Raw genomic sequence first — 18949 nt, forward strand, 5'->3', positions numbered from 1 at the left:
AATCTCTTCAGAAACTACCCCATAATCTTTGGTGGTCACTGGTGAGATCTCATGGAAAAATGCTAGCTTTAGAGAACCAATTTTCTAAAACTTCAAAACTATCTCAAACCCAGAAGCTATTTTCTCCACTGTGCAACATTTAGAAGGGGGTACCACAGGAAGGTATGCATTGTCTGGTAGAGTCACTATACTGATTAGCAGTTCTGTTTAGCTGTTTTCCTTCATTATATGGGAAGGGTCAATGAGGAGGCTGAAAATTTATACTGGGAAGTGACTGGTATATAAAACAAAAATTATCAATAAAACTTTTAAGAGCAGCACATTAATTTTGAAATAGTGCATTTTAGGGGTTTTATTCATTCAACAAAAACATCTGTGAGTACTTCCTACGTACTAGGTGCTGTAGGGAAAACAAAGAAGCATAAAAATGGATGTCTTCCCTCATGGAGCTGCTAATCAATTTGGGGGGAGTCAAACACATGAAATAAAAGCAATCAATATGAAACTACAATTTTAAAAGCATCTTTTGCAAGAACACCTAAGAAGCATGTAATACAGAAAAAGGAAATTTTCAGTAGGAATTTAAAAAGATTTTTGGTTATCTAAGGACTCAAGAAATACAGACAACCACAAACTGTCACTGTGATAAGTTAATGTTTGTTTTCTCTTATGATGTAAATCATTAGCAACATTATAACTAGTCTCCCTGCAAGAAAAGGCTAAAAGATTTAAAGAATACATTTTTACACGTGGTTTACTAAAGAGGATGAAGGAAACTCTCTAGAGAATTAGTCAAAAAATTTCCCAAGTAGGAAAGGGAATACAAAGTCAAGAAGGGGATAAGTAGGAAAATATGACACTTGAAAAAAAAGAAAAGAAATTTTGCGCCACTGAACCTATGCAGCAGGTTCTTTCTCTTCATAAAGAGTTCAAGATCAGGCAGAGTCAAGATGGTGGAGTAGAAGCAGGGACCTGATTGAGCTCTCCCCATAAACCCCTCAAATACCTGTAAAAAATTACTCTAAACAAATCTAGAGCAGCAGAAGCCACAAAATGACAAGAGTGAAGCAGATTTCCAGCCCAAAACAATCTGGAAGGCCCACAGGAACGGTCTGTGCTTGGCACAGAGTGCAGCCCAGCCTGGGCCGCCTGCACAGACAGGACTGGAGCAGGCGTCATGGCACTGAATCCCACAAACTCCAAAGACAGCTTCAAAGGTCAGTGGAAAGCTCTCTCTCACATGGGTGAGAGAGGAGCATGGTCTGGCCCTAGTCTCAGGGTGGCAGCAGCAGCTGCTTCTGGAGCTCTCAGCCTATAGATGGTAGGAGAACTGAGAGGCTGATCGGGTTGCAGTCCTTGGTGACTGTCCTGGGGTGAGGAGGAGCGCTGGCATGGCAGAGCTGGTGGCAGCTGTGGAGAGGGAACCCTCCTCACAGTTCCAGGGCCGAAAAGGTGCTTGTGGTTGCTCACAGACCAGAGCTCAGGCCAGGAGAGGAGTAAACACCTATCTTTTGATCATACCACTTTGGAGGAACCGAGAATTTAGAGATTTTACAGAGATATCTCTGAAAACAACTGTACAAAACCCCTGAAACTTGGGGCAGTACCCCCACTTAACAAAGAACTCAAAGTTGAATAATTGGCTGGGAAAATGAGCAAACAGAGGAAAAAGAATAAGACTGCAGAAGGCTACTTTCTTGGTGAAAAGGAGTTTTCTTACACACTTACTAACAAGGAAGATCAAGGCATGCAGCCAGAGGAAGACACAAGGGTAAGGCCAAAGCCTCCAAGAAAAATATGAAATGGTCTCAAGCCATGGAAGAGCTCAAAAGGATTCTGAAAATCAAGCAAGAGAAGGGGAGGAAAAACTGGGAAGAGAAATGAGTGATGCAAGAAAATCATGGAAAACTAGTCAACAGCTTGCTAAAGACCCCAAAAATGCTGAAGAAAATAGCACCTTTAAAAATAGACTAACCCAATGGAAAGAGAGGTCCAAAAAGCCAATGAGGAAGAATGCCTTAAAAAGCAGAACTGGCCAAATGGAAAAGGGCACTGAAGCTCACTGAAGAAAATAATTCCTTAAAAATCAGAATGGAGCCAATGAAAGCTAATGACTATGAGAAACCAAAAAATTATAAAACAAAACCAAAGGAATGAAAAAATACACAACAATGTGAAATATCTCATTGGAAAAACAACTGGCCTGGAAAATAGATCCAGGAGAGATAATTTAAGAGAATCCAAAGGAAAACTTCTAAGAATACTGTAGCCAAATTCCAGAGTTCCCAGGTCAAGGAGAAGTACTACGAGCAGCCAGAAAGAAATAATTTAAGTATTGTGGAAATACAATCAGGATAACACAAGATTTAGCAGCTTCTACATTAAGGGATTGGAGAGCTCGGAATATGATATTCCAGAGGTCAAAGGAAATAGGATTAAAACCAAGAATTACCCACCCAGCAAAACTGAGTATAATATCTCAGGGGAAAAAATGGAATTTCAATGAAATAGAGGACTTCCAAGCATCCTTGTTGAAAAGACCAGAGCTGAATAGAAAATTTGACTTTCAAATACAAGAATCAAGAGAAACATGAAAAGGTAAACAGGAAAGAGAAGCCATAAGGCACTTATTAAAGTTGAACTGTGTACATTCCTACATGGAAAGATGATACCTGCAACTCAAGAGACCTTTCTCAGTATTAGGGACTTAGGGGGGAGAAATATATATATGCACATGTATGTACATGTATTTATGTGTGTGTGTATATATGATAATATCTATATATTATATATATGAGATAGAGGGCACAGGGTGAGCTGAATATGAAGGGATAATACCTAAAAATAAAATTAAGTGTGAGAGGAATGTACTGGGAAAAAGAAAAAGGGAGAGGTAGAATGTAGTAAATCATCTCACATAAAATAGGCAAGAAAGAGCTTTGACAATGGAGGGGAAGAGCGGAGAGGAGAGAGGGAATAAGTGAGTCTTACTCTCATCGGATTTGGCTTAAGGAGGCAATAACATACACACTCAATTGGGTATGGAAATCTATCTTACTCTACAAAAAAGCAGGGGAAGTGGATAAGGTGGGGAGATAACAGAAGGGATGGCAGATTGGGGGAAGGGGCAATCAGAAGCAAACACTTTTGTGGAGCAACAGGTCAAAGAAGAGAACAGAATAAACGGAGGGTGGCACAGGATAGAGGGTAATATAGTTAGTCCTTTACAACATGACTGTTATAGAAGCGTTTGCATGACTACACATGTATAACTACATCGAATTGCTTGCTTTCTCAATGAAGGTGGGTGGGAGGGAGCGAATGTGAAACTCAAGGCTATAAAAATGAATGTTAAAAATTGTTTTTACATGCAATGGGAAATAAGATATACAGACAATGGGGTATAGAAATCTTGCCCTATAAGAAATAGAATGGAAAGGGATAAGAGAAGGGGGGTGGGGGGAGTAATAGAAGGGAGGGCAGATTCGAAGAAGAGGTAATCAAATGCACACTGTCATGGGGTGTGGAGAGGAGAGATGGGGAGAAAATTTGGAATTCAGAATCTTGTAGAAGTGAATGTTGAAAACTGCAAATATATATATATATGAAAAGAGTTCAAGATCTTTTCAAGTAAGACTGTCAGGAGACCCAAAGGACACAGAAAAGCCTCAGGTATGGAGCATCTGCTTGTTTCTATCTACCACCCTTCAGAGAGCAGGCTCAAATGTTAACCATTTTTCTTGTCAATTAACAAATTAGAAAATCTCACTCTGTCTCATTACACTAAAACAGCATGCCAAGAATATTCAAGAGCTAATTAAACTACACAAGAGGATAAGTGTAGCCTGGCTGGATAGGTCATGTGAAAAGGATATGGGGATTTTAGATGGCCACAAGCTTAATATCAACTGACACTGTAATGCAGTTGCTGAAAAAAAAATCAATGTTAAGTTTATCTGAATTTTTTTTTCTTTCTTTTATAAGGGATAACTTGGGGTGGGGAGCAGATAGGGTGGAGAAAAGGGGAAGGACACATTTGGAAATGAAAGTGTATAAAAACAAAATATATACTTTTAATTTAAACACTGAAGTTTAAATTACCAGAAGGGTGAGGGGGGCAAGAAAAGAGCACTATATACAATTCTACACTAAAATGCCTTTGTTAGCTAGTCAATTGCGATTCTATTTCCTGATACTCCAAAGGATTAAACTATCCTTCATCACAACATCTCCTGGCCAGGGATACTGCATTTACATACGTGAACACATATACATGTGATAAAATAATATCCCATCATAAGCTTTAAACATTTCTTTTTTTAATAACCCATTTCACCAAGGCTTACCACTTATTTCAAGCTCTGCCCAGTGTGATTTCTTCCCATTGGCTGTCCTCTGAGGACATAATTGTGTACATCCTCCGGGGGTCAGGTGGATCGTACTTTTCTTTGGGCATGCCTGTTGAATTAAGAGAAAACAATGTGTACACTTATTATGTCTGTATATATCATTTATATAAAATACAAAAAAATTATAATTGGTTTAACTTGTGCTTAAATTTACTAAAATCATGCCCTAAATGTTAAACACTTAACAAGTAAAACAATAAAATTTAAATAAGCTGAATATAAAATCTCTCTAAAAATATACTTGAAAACAAAAGCAATATCTTCAAGAGAGAAGACTTAAAAGCTTTAAAATTCCTTTTCCATATTCAGGGTGTCTGAAAGGTCTTAAGGCTTAAAGATTAAGACTTTTGGAAAATACTATATCAGAAACCACTGAAAAGTTAGTAGGGAGGGGATGCTATTCATTCAATGGTTACTAATGCTTTTTTTCTTGTTTTGGAGAAAAAATGCAACAAAACAAAATTACCCAAAGCACTTTTATAATATTTTTGGTTTTATCCATTAGATTTTATTGGAAAGAAGACACATGAATGAAGGAATAGCTTAAGGGATGTGTGTGTGTTGTGTATGTGCATGCACAAGCACACGGATAAATGAAAACATTTACACATTTGCTTATTTATTTTAATTTGTGAGGCACCTTTCTAACACATTTGTTTAAATACAGTACTATTATTAAATGGGGAAAACTACTTTGACATGATTCAGTACATTCTAAAGTATTACTATCCTAACCTATATCCCCTAATTTTTTTGTGAAAAAGTACCTTTCTCCCTAAAGCCCTGAGAGCACTTGGGTCACAGACAAGATGCTGACAGGTAAGTCTCTGAGCAAGCATGGAAAGAAGGAGATAAAATAAGAGTATTAAGGCTTTGAGAAGCATGGCAGAAGAGGGCATCACTGCCAGTTACGATGTATTCTCTTTCAGGAACTTTGGAAAACCCTGAAGGGGGAAGGGTATGGTAGGCAATGTAGTAGCAGTAACTAGCCTTATAAATATAGAAAGTATGGGCTGGCGGGGGGGGGGGGGGGGGGGGGGGGCAGCTGAGTGGCGCAATGAATACAGCACCGGCCCTGGAGCCAGGAGGACCTGAGTTCAAATCCAGCCTCAGACACTTGATACTTTTATTAGCTGTGTGACTTTGGGGAAGTCACTTAACCCCAATTGCCTTGCCTTCCCCTCCAAAAAAAAAAGTAACTTAGAAATTTCTTACAAGTAAGATTCTATGATCTACCTGTAAACACCATATTTTCACTGAGACTTACAGTTAAACTGAGTTTTAAAAGACAGCTAAACTGTCATCTATTATATAATCAGCAACCGAAATCAGTGAAAAAAATTTTTATAACTGCTCTGGGGGGCAGCAGTGTATCCCAAACTGCAAAACACCAAACCAAACAAAAAAAACCTAAAACACCTTACTATCCTAGTTCTTGGCTTTTAATACTAAAGGCTTCACACAATTTTGGTGAAATGCCACAAAGATTTCACCCAAATATTCCACCCAAAGGAAGTTATAGCCATCAGAAAAATATTTTCTCTCATTTCATAAAACGCCTCTAGGATATTTCACTAACAAAATTACAAGTTTTCAAAATTTAAGTAAGTATATCAAAGTAATCTTAAGAAGGGTAAGAGGAAAATGTTAACTTTTATTCAAATGAGATACATAGTAAATTACCAAATGATCCATCCTAGCACCTAATGCTACCATTGCTAAGAATGCTACTGGCCATAAACTGAGAATTTGTTGATGACACAGGACTCACATAGGGACCCTGGAATGCAACAGCATCATAAAATTAGTAATGACAAAGGAAAGCTGGGAATAATAAAAATATATGCTCCTAGGTTATAGGAAAATAAATCTTTAAATGTTTAGAAAATATAAGTCAAGACTCACAAAGAAGAAATTTCTACTATACAAATTATCCCAGGGAGGAAGAAAAAAGTGAAGAATCTAAAGAAAGTGTAAAACATTGTAAAAGCATACAGCAAAATGGAAAGCAGAGATAATCCAGAATGAACATTAAAAAATAGCACAAATTTTTAAAACATCAGAAAGGCAAAAGCTGATACATATGTCAAGGGGAAATCTAAAGATATCATAAAAAGCATTTTTAGCTATGTTCAAAAAAAGGAAGAGAAACAATAGGGCACTATTGCTTCAAAAGAAACTCGTCTAAGTTGTTTCTCCCTTCTCTGACACGGAAAGTGTCTTCAAATTGGGAAAGTAGAACACCATAAAGAAGGTATTACAGCCTGAAAGCTCCTTAGTCAGATTTTCTAAACACTTCAGCAGCTATCACATTCTATATTACACTTATTTAAATAAATGTCTTATCTCTCCTGTTAAACTATAAATTCCTTCAAGAGAGGAACCATGATTCACATTGGTCATTTCTACATGTCCCTCATTACAAATAATAGTATTTTGCATTTAGCAGATACTCAAACATGCTTAACTAAAAATAGTACTTGTATTATTTCTCCTGATTTTTACACCAATTATTTCAAAATTTCAGCGCCTATGTCCAGAAGAATTATATTCTAGGGAGCTAAAGAAGTAGATTACCCACAGCCCTGAGGAATCATGACAAATGGAAGATGCATAAAAACTAGAGATTGGACAAAGGTCTCAATTTTCAAAAGAAGTTAAAAAAATGGATTAAAAAAGTACAGGCAAGTATGACATCAAATGCCTGGGAAAGTTTTAGAACAGATTACTAAAAAGTGCATTTGTAGTCTCTTAAGGAAGGGAAGCAGTTACTACAAGAAGTCACTATGTGTTCATACATACCATAGAGCTCTAGAACTTGAAGATAGGGAAAGTTTCCTATCGAACCTACAGGTGGCAAAGCAATAAAGAATAGCTGGCATGTTGTAGGAAAAAATTCAAAAATCAAAAAAATCTAGCTAGGTTAAAACAAATGTTAAAAACAAAATTACATTTCGTTATAAGGACTACAGCTGTGATTTAATTGGCGTAAGAGAACTCTTGGTTGAGAAACCTAACTGCGTCTCCCCAATGCAGCTATCTTATCTGCAAATGACAGTCTTAAGAGAGTTAACTCAAGGAAAGGTTAAGTGTAAGCACATGGTCATATAGATAATTTGTCAGAGGTGGGACTTGAGCCCAAGTCTTCCTGACTGCAAAACTGGCTGGTTCTCTATCCACAATGTCATGCTGCCCCTTAATATTATAACAAAGATGAGTACAAAGTTCTACCCTGAGTTTAAAAAAAAAAATCAATTGCACAAAGATGGGAAAGAGGAGACATTGCTCAAGAGTGGTTCACGTGAAATATTTGTAGATTATACTAGATTACAGCCTCTAAAAAAAGCCAATAAAATCTTATGCTGCATCAATATAAGTACAGTGTTTAAAATGAAGGAGGTAATATAGTCCCATGGTACAACATGCTGTTTAGATCAAACACCTACTCAATTCTGAGTATTTCATTTTTAAAAGAACACTGACAAAACAAACAAAATAATACAGGAAGATGACCAAGATAGTAAATTGCTTAGAGACTTCTATCATGTAAAAGATTGTTGAAGGAATGAAGGATATTTGGCTTGGACAAGAGAGGACTCAAATATTTCAAGGACAATCATGTGGAAAAGAAAGGTATTCTTTGTAGTTCCAGCAGGCATAACCACAAACCATGAATCTCAGAGACATCAATTTCTAACAATTAGAGGTGCAGAGCTGTCCATCACTAACCTATTCATACCCCTTTACCTAGAGATCCTACAAGTGGGCAAAGACCTCAAAGATATCCCAGACAGTGAAAAGGGTGCTATCAAATATCAAAATATTCATAGCAACTCTTTTTGTAGCAACAAATAGATTATAAACAAAGTGAGTTCACATCGGTTGAAGGATGGTTAGAAAAACTGCAGAAAATGGAGATAACATATACATACATACAATTCACATTCGTAACTTTATTATAAATAACAAATGCATTCGGAGAAACATAATATGATCTATATGAACTGACAGACTGAAGTAAGCAGATAAGAAAACAGTATGGATGATAACTACAATAATGCAGATGAGAACAATAAAATGAATATAAGGTGACTATAATGTCCAAACTTTGCCACAGTGAAGAGCATGCATCTCCCTCCTTGGGAAAGAAATGTGAGAGACACTATATCTAAAGAATATCTTAATGTTGCATATGTAGTCACACATGGATTACCATGCCAGTTGGTTTTAATTGTTTGGCATTGCTGTTACAAAGAAATATTTATGGTGAAAATAAAAAGGGAAGCAAAAGGTTATCTATAAAAATCATTTTTTAAATTTAAGTTACAGCTGTCCAGAACTGTAACAGGATGTCTAACAAGGTAGTGAGATTCCTCATTACTGGAATGGTTAAAGGAAAGGCTATATGACCATTTGTTAAGGATACTGTATAGATGATTCTAGTTTTCATTAGAAGGCTGACCCATTATGATCCATTTTCAGCTTTCAGAATCTATTATTCCAAATTACAAATGCATGATGTATACAAACTCTGCTATACTGTTTAAATTTAATCTTTCCATTCTGTCAAATTAAGTGATGTAAATTTTTCTACTTATCTACTTATATATTGTTTATTAAGTATTAAAAAATACTTACTAGGTACTTAAAATGTGTAAGATACTTTTAAAATAGAAAACTAACTTTTTGGTTTAACAAAAGAAATATGTATAAGGTTACAAATGGTGAGCTGAAATAAAGTTATGTAAGAAGTAAGAAAATTTATGCTATAAAGCAATTCATAACATCATCTTTGAGGGAAAAAAATCTATCAAATGAAAGTCTTTCAAAAGTTACCAAAATCTCAATGGTGAATAAAATACAGTTAAAAATGCACACAAAATTCAATCTGTATTTGTATTTTTTTTTCCAGTACCCATATTTAATTTTTAAAAACCACCCCCCAAAAAAAACCTAGAGGAAAATTTTGGTATGTAAATTTAGCTTGAGACATCTGAAGCTTATTTCACAGATAGATAAAATTCACAGTATTTTTATTTCATAGTAGAAACACTTTTTAGGAATGATTATCCAGAATCTAAGCTTTATTCTAGTACATTCAGGGAATACTGTTTGTTTCAACAAGGGGTACTTGATATTTATCAATCTAAAGACAGAATATGTCAAATACCTAATTATAAACATAATGCCTTTATAGTAAACATATGAAAATGTTTAAACATGTGACTACAAACCACTTGCGGTTTGTATATTTGTGTGTGTGTGTGTGTGGCTGATAATCTTATAGAGTTTATACCAACTTTGTAGAAAGGGGCTTCAGAAAGCTGAAATACTACTCCAATTGCCTTTACTTGAATTGAGATCATTTAAATGTTCAAATATTTCACAATGCAATTATTTAATTCATTAGATGTACTCAAAATAGTCTTTGATTACATTTCTACAACCATCAGTTAATTTAAGATGATGATGTGAAGGGATTTTCCTTTATGTGAGGAAGGGTTCATGAACCAAAACTAAAATTCAAGGTATACATTTAATCATACCAAAAAATCTTGCTTAATGACAAAAATTCAAATAAAGGAATATACTAGCCAAGTAGCAACTTCATAAAACCCCGAGACAAAAATACTGTACATAAAAATTCAGTATAAAATATTAAGTTTTATTTGTACCAATCTTATTCAAGACTTTAAAATCAAAATATTCTTTCTAACAGATTAAAAACACCCCAAATCTTCCCACCTTATTTACCTAAACTTTGGTGAACCACTGAGTTAAACTCAATCTCAGCTCAGTAAAGAAAATGCCAATTTTAAGACAAAACATTTTCCCATTTTTATATTCACTAATTTCTCCTTTTCTACAATATCTGTGCTTGATTCAGCTCCCAATAAGAGTTTTTATGGAGCTCTGCATGTGTGCAAAAGGAGCAGTATTCAATGTTTGAGTAACATTGCCTTGACCAGAACATAAGTGTTTGCAAAGAGTCTGGAGGTGTCAAAGCCAACACCTGTTAAATATTCACTAGGATTACCTTTTGGTTAAGAAACTACACATGCTTTGTAGGAACCGTGTTTCCACAGAATAGTTTGAAAACTACAGCTATAAAGGAATTTTCAGAAGTGGTCTTTTGAAATCTGGTATTTCACATGATTCCCGTGAACTTAATTAGCAATCAATCATCAATCATTTCTTCACCCAGAATGTACCAACTAATATGCTAGGTCCTGGGGATACAAAAAAAGAGTGCCCTGAAGAACTTCTATTCTATAGGGTAGTCAAATTTAGTGCATAACAAAACAAATACAAAGAAGATGGTAATTATTGGGGAAGAAAGGCACTAGTAGCTGGGTAGAATACAAACTGAGTCTTGAAGGAAACCAGAGACTGTTAGAGGTGAAGGTGAGAAGTGAGTGGATTCTAGGCATGGGGGACAATCAATACAGAGGCATAAAAACGAGATACAGTGCTGGACCACAGTGCTTCAAGGGGGGTAATGTGTAATTAGGCTAGAAAAGTAAGTTAGGATCAGGCTGTGAAAAACTTTGAATGGACAAAATAACGAATTGGAAGTAAAAAGGATCCACTGGAGCTTGAGTGGGGAATGACAGAGTCAGACCAGGAAGAACACTTTGGCAGCTGAATGGATGATGGATTAAAATGGGGATAGACTTAAGGCAGGGAGACCAATTAGAAGGCTAGTGCAATATTCTGGGCAAGAGGTAATGATAGCCTGAAATAGGATGGTGGTTGTTAAGAAGGGGATAGATGTGAGAGCTGTTGTTGAACTATAAATTTAAAGATGTAGGAAATGACCAGATAAGTTGGGTAAGGGAGAGGAATCAAGGAGAACAACAAAGTTGTGAACCTGGGTATCTGTGAAGTATGGTAGGGACTTGGAAAGGCATGGGCTTGGGGGAAAGTTATGAGATCTCTTTTGCACATGTTAAATCTGAGATACCTATGGGACATACAGTTCAAAATGTTGGTAATGTGGGACTGATGCTCAGGAAAGAAATGAGAAAGAACATTAAATAAAAGTTATATCTGCATTGAGATCATCAGACCCAAGAGGTCACCAAGTGAGTGACTATAAAGAAAGAGAAGCATCCATAGCGTAGAACCAAACCATGCTTTGCCCTAACTGTAGGCATATTACATTTAGGGAATAAACTATGGATGATGATCTAGCAAAGGAGACTGGGTAGGAGAGATCAGATATGTAAGGAAAAGAACCAAGAGAGAACAGTGTCAAGAGACTATCCAGGAGGAAAGGGTTGTCTACAGGTGAAGAAAGATAAGGATTGAGAAAAAGCCATTAGATTTAGCACTTGAGATCACTAGTATCTTTGAAGAGAGCAGATTCTTCTGAATGATAAGGCTATAAGTTAGACTGCAAAGGGCTAAAAAGATAGAAAGTGGAGGTTACAAAGTACACACACCTTTTCCTTAGACTGACTTTGAAAGGGAAGAGAGATAATGTGAGGGTCTGATAGGGCCAAGTGAGGGTTGTAGTAGTAGGGAAGGAACCAGCTGGGAAGGGGAAGAGAAGTTGAGACAAAAGGAAAGGGATAGCATCAAGGTACATGAAGAGAAGGGTTAGCTTTACTGACAAGGGCCACTTCTTCAACAGCTTACGTAAAGGAGAAAAGAATAGAGCACAGATTAAAAAGTATCTAGTGTTTCAATCTTACAAAATAAGAAAAAATCCACTAAATTTAAAGCCATGAATAGAAATTGGTTTCTTAAGAGGCATCTGGTGAAAGAGATTAAGATTAAAAACAGTTCATAGCATAAATGCAAAATGCTAATAGAATTTACATTCATTGTCTCATGTAAACTTGCCATTTGAAATAATGTCATATAGTAATCTGACACCCAATTCTCAAACTGGAAAGATTGGCCTCCTTGCTATTCCTCACAGGACACTGCATTTCCTAACCTGGGCATGCTCACTGGCTGTCCCTCATACCTGTAATTATTTCCTTCCTCATCTTCTTCTTGGCTTTCCTGAAATCCAGCTAAAATCCCACGTAGTACAAGAAGCCTTTCCTGATCTCCTTTAATGCTAGTCCCTGCCCTCTGTTGATTATCTCCAACTTATTTGCATACATCTTGTTTGTACAGAGTAGTTCACACGTTGTTTCCCCCTTAGACTGTAAGCTCCCTGAGAAAAAGGACTGTCTTTTGCCTTTGTTCCCCGTACCTAACACAGTGCCAGGCATATAGCAGGAACTTAATAAATGCTTACTAACAAAGAGAATTTCAGGAGGCTACTCAAGAACAATAAAGCAGCTTTAAAACTATCATGTAAAATGAATTATATCCCTCCCAATCAAGCTGTGTATCATAAAAACTTACTGTTTCACATGTTTTTTTTCCTGTTCCTTGTATAAAGAAGCATTCAAGTTTTTTGAAATTCATAAAAAGAAAAATGTCTTAAGATAAAATGCATACTTGACTAAAGCCATTTTTTTTTTTTGCATTCAGAAACAGCTCTTCCTTAAATACATCATTTTGTATTTGTCCCTACTAACTTCACTAGATAAAATGCTGACCATTTTGGTTTTTCTAAGACCTTTAGAGAATTCTAAACTATCGTCAATTGGCAAGGTCCCCTCTCCCAACTTTTTCTAATCTGCCAATTCGATCACTATTCTATTTCATTATCTGGATCACAGATAAATTCCCCCTAATAGTTTTACTGTCTAAAAACATAATCTATAACTTGTAATTCAAGATTTTCTCCCCAAAATCTCACCCAATTCTACAGACAAAAAAAAAATATACCATTTAAACTGTAATGTGTACAGTTCCGATGTTCTTTGTGGTTAGTTATCGTATGACTACAGGCTAATGGGGGCGGGCGATAGGGAAAGGGGCTACTGGCAAAATCAATTAATTAATTTAGAAGTTGCAAATGCTATGGCAGTACTTTCTGCATCAGTCAACATATCTTTCTGAGAAATTACCATGGGCAGGAAAACATGGTAAGACCTGTTGGGCAAATAATGTAGCAAGACCTGACCCTTGTTTTCAAGAAATGCATAAATCTAGTTAAAAGATATTTGAAATCCTAAAGTTGTATCATCTGATCTTCAGTGACCACCAAGTGACATTAATGATTTTAACAAACACAAAGTTTTGCCATACAAAAATTTTGGAATTTGGATGCTCAAGGAATTGGATGTTTGGAATAATCAAGGTCGATAAATGTTGATCCCTATAAGGATCTTTTTATTTTGCTTTAACCATATTGGATGGAAATTTTTCTAAAGCAGTATTGACATTCTTATGTTACTGAACAAAATATACTTTTTCTTAATGTATTACAATCCAGTAATGCTCGAAAAGGGCTAGAAATCACGTAATAAGCCAGTAGGCAAAATATATAGAGGTAAAAAGTAAGGCCGGGGCAGCTAGGTGGTGCAATGAGGTAAAGCACCAGCCCTGGATTCAAGGAAGGACCTGAGTTCAAATTCAGCCTCAGACACTCGACACACTAGCTGTGTGACCCTGGGCAAGTCGCTTAACCCCAAACTGCCCTGCCTTTCCCCTTCCAAAAAAATAAAAAATAAATAAAAAAGATAAACCATTAAAAAAAGAGTGAGGCCCTTTCTTCAAAGGTCTGTGATTTCATCAGTGTGGTCACTCCACCATATCACCTTATTAACTTAGTAGAGAGTCTTCTGGAATTGCCGTAGCCCCCCCCCCCCAAAAAAAAAAAAACCATCTTATAGCTAACCTGGTAATGAGCCTCTTGTTAGCGCTAGGCCTAACAGATACAATGTGGGCATCTAGGTGGCACAGTGGACAGTGCGCCAGACCTGGGTCAGGAAGACCCATCTTCCTAAGTTCAAATCTAGCCTCAGATACTCTAGCTGTGTGACCCTGGATATGTCACTGCACCTTGTTTGCCTCAGTTTCCTCACCTGTAAATGAGCTGGTGAAGGAAAGTGCAAACCACTCCATTATCTCTGCCAAGAAACTCACAAATGAGAAAAAGAAAACCCCAAATGGGGTCATGAATAGTCAAACACCACTAAAAAACAACTAAACAAGAGATCCAGTACTCTAGACTGAAAACCAAGTTTCCAGCTTGATAGAACATGCTCTGACAGCATTGTCTTCATAAATCTTCAGTGTCTATTAGGTATATATTCCCAAAATAGTCAAAGACAAGAAAAGGGGGGTTATACCAACATTCATAGCAGGCACTTTTTGTAGTAGCAAAGACCATCAACTGAGAATGGCTAACACTGTGGCACATGAATAGAATATTATTTTACTATAATAAAATCAATACTAAGGAATTTAGGAATTCAGAAGCATGGAAGACTTATATGAATGGATGCACAGTAAAAGAACTTAAAAAATCAACTTAGAAAAACAATATATAATAAAACAGCTACAAATGTAAAGAGCAGTTAAAAGAAACTGAATACTATATAATTATAATGATCAAACTTGGCCCCAGAGATGAGAAGATGCATTTTTCTCTGTTTCTTTGCAGAGGTGAGGGGGTATGGTTGTAGAATATTATATACACTGTAATTTTCAGCTGATGTTTTTGATTAGCTTTGCTGAGCTAATTTTTCCCTCTTTTTTTCTTCTTTGTTTAAAAAGGAAAGACTCACAAGGTAAGGGATTATTAGAAAATGAAGGTGACAAAATATAAAGATATCTAAAAAATTTTTTAAGGGAAAAAATAAATTGTTTTTGTAGGGGCATCTAAGCTCTAAGAAGTATCAAAAGACTTTAACAGAAGAAGGACTTCTATAGAATATAATAGTTCCTAACCAATAGCCTTAAGATTTACAAAGAGCTTTCTTCTTATAATAACCCTTTGAAAGGTAGGCAGTTCAAGTATAATCACTCAACACTTTATAGATGGGTAAATGAAGGCTCAAGAAGTTAACTGACTTCTCATGAAGACAAGTGACAAAAATTAAGATCAGATCCAGATCTTCTGTGTCCAAATTCGGCGGAGGGGGGGGGGGGGAGGGGGAGGAACAAATAAGACAAACAAAAAAAAATTTTGAAGATTAATGGTCCTCTATCTGGCTAAAGTGTTCGGACGAGTTGAGAAATTTGTAATTATAGGCAATGGGAGGGGCACAAAGATAACCAAGACCATCCTTACATCAGGAAGCCTGGGAATATGACACACACAAAGCAGTTCGAGTATAGAAGAGATAACTGTCACAAGGGTTTTTTAAAAAATCTTTTCTTGTTTTGCAAAGGTCAGGACTCTAAGTGCGGGAAGGAAATTGAATTTATTCTGAACACTCAACGTGTTTTTCTCCCCCACACTTTTTAAAATCTGTTATAAGGGGTAGACTGCTAGAAGAAGGATATATTTGGAAATGATACAAGGTAAAGAACAAAAGGCATTAATTTAAAAAAAACTTTAAGAAAAAACAGGAGAGTGGGGGGAAAAGCTGTATTTGAGGCAACAGGGGGCTAATTTGAATGACTATCAACAAACATTTATTAAGCACTGAGAAAGGCACTGTGCTAAACACTGACAAATACAAGGAAAAATTGAAGAGTTAACATTTCTAATAGAAGGAGGCATAAGAAGAGGTAATATGTATATGTCAATTAATCAATCAATAAACATTTATTAAGCCCCTACAATATGCCAGGCACTAAGTTAAGCACAGGGGATACAAAAAAGGAAAATGGCAGTCACTGCTCACAAGGAGTTCACAATACAATGAGGGAAATAACAAGCAAACAAATATATACACACAAGCTACATTACGGGATAAATAAGAAATAATTAACAAGAAAAGGTTAGTAGAATAAGAGCTTAGAAAAGCTTGCTGTAAAAGACGGGATTTTTAGTTGGGACTAAAGGAAGTCAGGAATCAAAGTTGAGGAAGGAGAGCATTTCAGATCTAAGGAAGGGCCAGAGAAAATGCCTGGAAACCAGCAATGGAGTGTCTTGTTGATGGACAGCCAGGAGACCAATGTCACTGGAATCAAAGAATACATGTTGGGGAATAAATGTAAGAAGGCTGAAAAGGTAGGTGAGGGGCTGGGTTATAAAAGGCTTTGAATGCTGGAGAATATTATATTTGATCCTAGAGGCAATAGAGAGCCACTGGAGTTATTAAGTGAGGAGAGTGGTGGGGTAATACGGTCAGACCTGCACTTTAGGAAAATCACTTTGGTGGCTGAGTGGAAAATGGATTGGAGTGGGGAGGCTCGAGGCAGGCATACCCACTAGCAGGGTATTGCAACAGCTCAGGTGTCGAGGGGATGGGGCTCTGCTAGAGTGCTGGCAGTGTCAGAAGAGAAATGGGGAGATAAAAAGAGATACTGCAAAGGTGAAACTGATAGGCCTTGACAACAGTTTGGATATGAGGGTAAGAGATAGTAAGAGATGATTCCTACGCTGCAAGCCTGAGGGACTAGGAGGATAGTGTTGCCCTCTACAGTAACAGGGAAGGTAGGAGGGGGGAGGTTTTAGGGAATTGTGTTTTGGAGTTTAAGATGTTTACTAGACATTTCAGTTGGAGACATCTGAAAGGCAGAAAACCAGATGGTGAGACTGGAGGTGAGCAGAAAGGCTGGGACAGGTTAGGTAGGTTTGAGAATCATCAGCAAAGAAATGGTTACTAACTGCATGGAAGCTGATGAGATCGCCACTTGAGATAGTACAGAGGAAGAAGAAAAGGCCAGAATAGAACCCAGTGAGAAGCCATGAAATGAACGAGGAGACTTGAGAAGGAACAGTCTGATAGTAGGACAATCAGAAGAAAGTGTTGTCTCAAAAACTTAGAGAGAAAAGTATATTAAGAAGACCAACAGTATCAAAGGCTATGGAGTGTCGTGGAGAATGAAGACCGACAAAAGGTCATTGCATTGGCAACTAAGAGCTCATTCGTTACTTTAGAAAGAGCAGTTTCTAGTAGGATGAGGATGGAAGCCAGATTGTAAGGGGTTAAGAAGAGAATGAGAGGAAAGAAAGTGCAGGCATTTATTGTAGAGTTTTTTAAAGGAGTTTAGCTACAAAGGTAGAACAAATAGTGGGGATGGAAGATTAGTGAAGGTTTTTGGTGGGGAGGACACAGGAGTGTCTGTAGACAGTAGAGAATCAGACAGAAAGAGTAAACAGAAAGAGATAGAAATAAATGATAAAGTGGGAATGACAGAAGGGGAAAAAGCTGTTGGAAGATGGCAAGATGCAATGGGATTGCTTAAGCATAGAGATCAGCCTTAGGTAAGGATAGCAGTAGTGAAGGATCATTTAAGCTTGTGTAACAAATTTGTAGCTTTTCTGTATAGGCAGTGTTTGCATTATGTGTATATGTATGTATGTTACAAGATAGGTACAAAGTTGATACAAGTAATCTTAAAGGGGTCAGCATTAGCGGCTGCAGGAAAAGACTAGGAAAGGTCTCCTGCAGAAAAGGGTGCTTGAGCTGAGTAGGTCTCAAAGTAAGCCAGGAATGCTTGTCAGCATCTCAAGTCGTCCTCGCAGCTTAGCTCTAGGCACACAACTTTAGAGTCCAGCCAAACTGTCCTTCTTCCTTTCCCTCATACTCCTGTCTCCCTTTGTGTGGCATTGCATAGGCTATCTTCCATGGCTGCAGTGTGAATGCTCCTCACTTCTGGGAATCCTTAATTTCCTTTAAACTTAGCTATATCTAGACTTCCTATAAAAGGCTTTTTGATCTTTTCCTTGTCCCCAGCTGCTACTATCTCTCTCTCTGATACCACATTGCATCCATTCTATATAAATTTAAACAGGTATTGTCTCTCCAAATAGAACAGGAAGTCCTTCAGGGCAGGAATTGTATCATTTCTATTTTTGTATCCCTAGGCCTAGCTATACATTTGGCACATAGTAGGTGATCAATAAATGTTGTTGATTGAGATCTTCTGAAGATCTGGCTTAATTAAGCCAAACACAGTATGTAAACCTGCTATTCAATTGCTTAGAGGACTATTTTCATATTGATTTGACACTCCAGGCTCTAAAGATATTCCTTAGTCCAACTGGTAGGATTTATTTGGCAGGTCAAGAAACTGAGGCTATCTTGTCTTATTCCTGGCAAAGGAAGAAGGCTTTCAAGTTCTCTTATACATAAGTTTACTGGAATTTAATCAGTAAGATTATTCCTGCCAACATTTTCCTAAACAATGTATTTTTTTTTCCTTTTAAAGGACAAGGTCACTTTAAATTTCATTTTTACTTAAATCAAATGACTAATTCTGGTATGTTAAAGTCCTAAACTATCTAGTTTCTGTATTTCAAACTGTTCTCCCTAAAACTCCTTTTCCCTTTGTTGAAGATAACAATTAGATACACATTTAAATCTGTATTATTTAAAGTTATTTCTATTTTATGGCTCTCTGAAACGACTTGATGTCTGAATCCACCCCAATTCTCCTCCAAAATCTCGGAGAAAGCATTATAATGCAGATTCACTGCCATTTAGCTATTTATTAGTTGCTAATGTAAAATTATCTATTAGAATTACAAAGGCCATTCCAAAAGTAACTATAACAAAACCAAACAGATG

At 36.7% G+C, this 18949-nt stretch overlaps 1 pseudogene; it reads right to left on the minus strand.

The window, feature by feature from the left end:
• The window catches only part of LOC118842144, a 36610-nt pseudogene that overhangs the window by 8644 nt on the left and 9017 nt on the right, over positions 1 to 18949 (minus strand).

The sequence above is a fragment of the Trichosurus vulpecula genome, chromosome 3 (genome assembly GCF_011100635.1).
Source record: "Trichosurus vulpecula isolate mTriVul1 chromosome 3, mTriVul1.pri, whole genome shotgun sequence".
Taxonomy (NCBI): Eukaryota; Metazoa; Chordata; class Mammalia; order Diprotodontia; family Phalangeridae; genus Trichosurus; species Trichosurus vulpecula.